Below are 5,868 nucleotides of genomic sequence, written 5' to 3'. Positions count from 1 at the left end.
GTAAGGCGGCAAAACCGATTCCCTCCCCTTATGCCCGCCCCCAACCTGCATCCCCGCCTCCTGTCCAAAACCCCGCCCCACCCTAGTCCCAGCTCTGACACAACTCCCTCGCGTAGCCCCGATCACATCCACCTGCCTTCGTCCCAATCCAAATCCCTCCCGTTACCGACCCCCATCTCCCAACCCAATCCCCGCCCGGCCCATGTCCCACTTTCCTGAGTTACTCACGAATTCTCCCGAGTTTTCCCCCTCGATTCAAACTTGGAGATTTACGGTAATAGCCAGCCGTAGGTACTCGGGGCTATTTTTTTTACTCGTGGACATTTTTCAACATGCCGAAAAAACGTCCCGCCTTAAGGGCCTGTCCCACTATACAAGTTTACCCAAGAGCTCTCCCGAGTTTAAACAAAAATCAAACTCGTGGTAATGGGGCTGTCCCACTTGTACGAGCCAATTCAAGAGTTCTCCCGAGTTTCCCCAGATTCGAACTTGAAGAATTACGGTAATAGCCACTCGTAGGTACTCGGGGCTTTTGTGGCCATTTTTCAACGAGAATTTTTCAACGAGTTGAAAAATCTTCACGAGTCTTCAGGAGCTTACCGCGTTTCCCCGAGTACCTGCCGTTAGCGTTACGAGCTGCTAAGAGACATCCTGAGCTCCGACGTACCCGCTATGTACATTCTACGTGCTTACCACAAGTTTGATTTTTTTAAATCTCGGGAGAGCTCTTGAATTAGCTCGTACAGTGGGACAGCCCCTTAAGTACGTAGAATGTACGTAGCGGGTACACCGGAGCTCGGGACGTCATGTGTTCAGCGATCAGCCATGATCATATTGACATGGCGGTGCAGGCTCGAAGGGCCGAATGGCCTACTCCTGCACCTAATTTCTATGTTTCTATGTCTCTTAGCGGCTCGTAACTCAAATGGCAGGTACTCGGCAAACGCGGTGAGCTCGTGAAGTTTTTTCAACCTGTTGAAAAATGTCCACAAGAGCCCCGAGTACCTACGAACAGCTATTACCGTAATTCTCCAAGTTCGAATCAGGCGAAACTCGGGAGAACTCTTGAATTACCTCGTACAGTGGGACAGGCCCTTTACCTGATGCCCCGAGTACCGACGGCTGGCATTACAAGCCTCTACGAAATATCTACAGACTCCTACGGACATTCCCCGATTTTTAATCAAGGGGAAAACTCGGGAGAATTCATGAGTAACTCGGGAAAGTGGGACAGGGGTGTGTACGAGTTGTCTACATTCATGTGTGTGTGATGTTGTTGCAAGCAGCATCTTGATTGAATCTATACCTCACCTTGGGTACTCGACTTGACCCCGCCTCTACTCATCTCGTATATAATAGAACAGAAAATGCTGGAAATACTCAACAGGTCGGGCAGCATCTGTGGGAAGGAAAATAGAGATAACGCTTCAGGTCAAATACCCTTTGTCAGAACTAAGAAGGAGACAAAACAAGGCACAAAGTGCTGCCGTAACTCAGTGAGTCAAGCAGCATTGCTGGAAGAAATGAACAGGCCACTTTTCAGATCAGGACCCTTTTTCAAACTAAATGTAGTGGGGTGTGTGAGGAGAAAGCAGAGAAAAGTGCAGAACAAGGCCTAGCAATTAATAGGTGAATAAAGGTGAAGGTCTTTGTCATTTGAAGGTGAACAATAGGATTATAGGTGGAAGGGGGTGAGAAGAGGGGGGGGGGGAGAGCAGGAAAGTCATCTATCAATCAACCCCCTCATGAATTTCACTTGCCAGGCTTTGTACTAGCCCTCCCCTTTCCCGACTCTCCTTACAATCAGTCTGAAGTAGGATCCTATCCCAAAACGCTGCCTTCCAGATACTGCCTGACCCACGGAGTTCCTCCAGCACTTTGTGCTTTGTACTTATACCTGGCATCTCACTGCAGAAACTCTGGACTTAGTTATGAAACCAGCAACTTGTAACTGTTCAATTCATATGATCAAGAGCCCTGAAATAAGGAAAGATTGCCCTTGCTCTGCACTGGAGAATTAACATTACAGTCAACACAATGAAGGATAAAAAAAAATAGCAACTTGTATTAGGTCTCTTAATCCTGGCACTCCATCTGGTGGTGAATCTGATCCTGTCCCTGTTATCGCAGCATAAACAATTACAGGGAAGGAATAGGTGAATCATATAATCATTGCAGTGAAGAAGGATGACATTGGTCTAGTGAACCTCTTTGCAAGCTTAATCCAGGTAATCCAAATTTATTCCCCCATGCCACACGTTCTTGAGCCATTCACCTTAAATCCATAGGCCCTAGACCTGCCTGCCTTTCTGTTGGTTACGTTGAACAGACCTTCTTCTAAAAACACTGTTGTAGCGGGTGCGTGAACTAGGGAGTGGCCCAATCCCCACGAACCGCCACAGTCACCATTCCCCATCTCTTTCTTTGCTACATAGACAAGCCCGTTCGGGGCTACCTCGTGCACTCATTGATTTCATCCACTTTACCACTAGTTCCAAACCTTCCTCAAATTCACTTGGACTATCTTTTGACTTCAGCGATACAGCATGGACACAGGTCGATCGGCCCACCAGTCCTCGCGGGCCAGCGATCACACCGTAAACTAACCTACACACACTAGGGACAATTTTACCACTTACAGAAGCCAATTACAAACCTGTTCCTCTGGAGTATGGGAGAAAATCCATGCGGTCACAGGGAGAAAGGGCAATCTCCGTATAGGTAGCAACCATAGTCAGGATCCAACCCGGGTCTCTGGAGCTGTAGGGCAGCAACTATCACTGTGCTGCTGTCGCCCTATGAATCTCCAGGTATCTCTGACTGTTTTCTCGACCTCTGTCTCCATTATAAGGAACAGACCAGCAACTGACATCTACCAAATGACTCCCAGAGTTATCTGGTCTATGCCTCCTCCCACCCTGCCTCTTGCAAATACGCCGTCCCCAATTATCCATCTCCACCGCATTTGCTCCTAGATGAGGCTTTCCACTCTTGGCCACTGAGATGTGGTCTTTTAGTAAAACATGATTCCTCCTTCTGATGTTGATGTAATCCTCTTTGTCTCCCAGTTCTGCCCCCACTCCCTTCCCCCGAGATGGAACAAGGATAGAGTTCTTCCCTTTCACCCCACCAGTGTCCCACATTCAACACATAATTTTCCGATATTGCCGCTACCTTCAACATGATTGCATCACCATTTTTCACATCTACATCCCTTTACACTTTCCAGGGAGACCAACTCCTCTGCAACTCCTTAGTTCACTCATCTGTTTCCAGCCAAACCATCCCCATCCCAGGTACTTTCCCCAGCAACTACAGATGCAACACCTCTTCCCTCACATTCATCCAGGAACCCGAGCTGCCCTTATAGGTGCGACAGAGGATCACATGCACTTCCTTCAACCTCATCTACTGCATTCGGAATTACTGATATAGTCTCCTTTACATCGGCAAGACTAAGCATACACTGGGCTACCGTTATCCCAAACACATGCACATAGCCAGCATAGGCTGGCTGCAGTTCCCAGTTGTTAAAACTATCTTTTCCTCTCTTTCTATTCCCATACCATCCTGGGCCTCCTCTATTGCCAGAGTGAGGTCACATACAAACCGAAGGAACAGCACCTCGTATTCTGCTTGCGTAGCTTCAACCCAATGGTATAAACATTGAAATGTTGGTAACATCCCATCCCACCACTCCCATTCTATCCCCTTTCCTGTGCTCCAGTCAGATCACATCACTTTCTCCTCCCCGTCTTCCACCAGCCTCATAATTTACTCTTCTCTCCTCATCTTTGGCCTATGTCCACCCATCTACCAATAAAACCTCTCGCCTGTATCCACCAAATACTTGTCAGGCTAGAGGTTAGATTAGATTCCTTTATTTGCCATTCGGACCTTTCGGTCTGAACAAAATTTCCTTGCCTGCAGCCATACATATAATAAAAATAACAAAACACACAATAAACACAAATTAACATCCACCACAGTGAGTTCGCCAGGCACCTCCTCACTGTGATGGAGGCAAAAGTCTTAAAGTCACTGTCTCTTTCCTCCTTATTCTCCCTCTGCGCTGAGGCGATCCAGGCCTTCGATGTTGTTACCCCACCAGGCGATGGTAATTCAGTCCCGCGGCTCAACCGAGCTCCGCGAACGGGCCAGTTCAAGCTCCGTGGCCCGAGGTTGTCGAAGCTGCCGCCCTCCGGTCCAGCGGACGCAGCTGTTGCCGCGGGAGCTCCGTAAAAACAGGTCACCAACCTGTGACCTGCAAGCTCCCGACGATGTCGTCCACTGGCCCGCAGCCGAGCCCCGGTTTCAGGTCGCCGTCGCCGGAACGCCGCCTCAGCCCCGAGTCGAGTCGTGCCACCACCACCAGAGCACGGCCTCAGCCCCAAGTCATGCCGCCGGAACGCCGCCACAGCTCCGAATTCAGCCAGCCTCGCATTGGTAAGTCCTGGCTGGCTCTGCTTCCGGAGCCTTCCTTTTATTCTAAGACTGTGGCCCCTGGTTCTGGACTCGCCCAACATTGGGAAAATATTTCCTGCATCTAGCTTGTCCAGTCCTTTTATAAGTTTCTATAAGATCCCCCTCATCCTTCTAAACTCCAGTGAATACAAGCCTAGTCTTTTCAATCTTTCCTCATATGACAGTCCCGCCATCCCAGGGATCAATCTCGTGAACCTACGCTGCACTGCCTCAATCACAAGGATGTCCTTCCTTCAAATTAAGAGACCAAAACTGTACACAATAGTCCAGATGTGGTCTCACCAGAGCCCTATATAACTGCAGAAGAACCTCTTTACTCCTATACTGAAATCCTGTTATGAAGGCCAACATTCCATAAGCTTTCTTCACTGCCTGCTGTACCTGCACGCCAAATTTCAGTGACCGGTGTACAAGGACACCCAGGTCTCGCTGTACCTCCCCCTTACCTAACCTAACCGCATTGAGATAATAATCTGCCCCCTTGTTTTTGCTGCCAAAGTGGATAACCTCACATTTATCTATATTATACTGCATCTGCCACGCATCTGCCCACTCACTCAACCTGTCCAGGTCACCCTGCAACCTCCTAACATCCTCTTCACAGTTCACACTGCCACCCAGCTTTGTGTCATCCACAAACTTGCTAGTGTTGCTCCTACTTCCCTCTTCCAAATCATTAATATATATGTTAAACAGATGCGGCCCCAACACCGAACCTTGCGGCACTCCACTCGCCACTGCCTGCCATTCTGAAAAGGACCCGTACACTCCTACTCTTTGCTTCTGGTCTGCCAACCAGCTTTCTATCCATGTCAACACCCTACCACTAATACCATGTGCTCCAATTTTAGTCACCAGGCTCCCGTGCGGGACCTTATCAAAGGCTTCCTGAATATAACATAACAGCTAACAGAAAGAGAGCGATTATATAACAGAATGGTAATAAAAGGATCATCTTCCGATTGACAGACTGTTATTGGTAATGTGCAATAAGGAATCAGTCGTGCTCACCACAAACCACGTTACGACATAGGTGAAAAGGATCTATTCAAATTTTTTGATGGCGCAAAACCAACTGGGAAAGCGAACCAAGAGGAGATGCAGTCGTCAAAGAGAAATAGGCCAATTAATTAAATAGGCAAGGTGGTATGTAGAACATAATTCGGGAAATACAGATGTATACACTGGTGTAAGAAATAAAATCAGAAAACTTTCAATGTTGGTGTATAGTAATATCTTGGGGTGCTGATTCTAAAATGCAGAAAGTTAACAAGTGGGTATAGGAAGCAAATGGTTACAAATGACTTGAAATAAAATTGTGGTCTTGCTACGATGCACAGTACTTTGCTCATCTGGAGAATTCTAATCCTTTTATCTCTCAAT

This window comes from Leucoraja erinacea, chromosome 5 (assembly GCF_028641065.1).
Source record: "Leucoraja erinacea ecotype New England chromosome 5, Leri_hhj_1, whole genome shotgun sequence".
NCBI lineage: Eukaryota > Metazoa > Chordata > Chondrichthyes > Rajiformes > Rajidae > Leucoraja > Leucoraja erinaceus.
Note: the sequence above shows the minus strand (reverse complement) of the source record.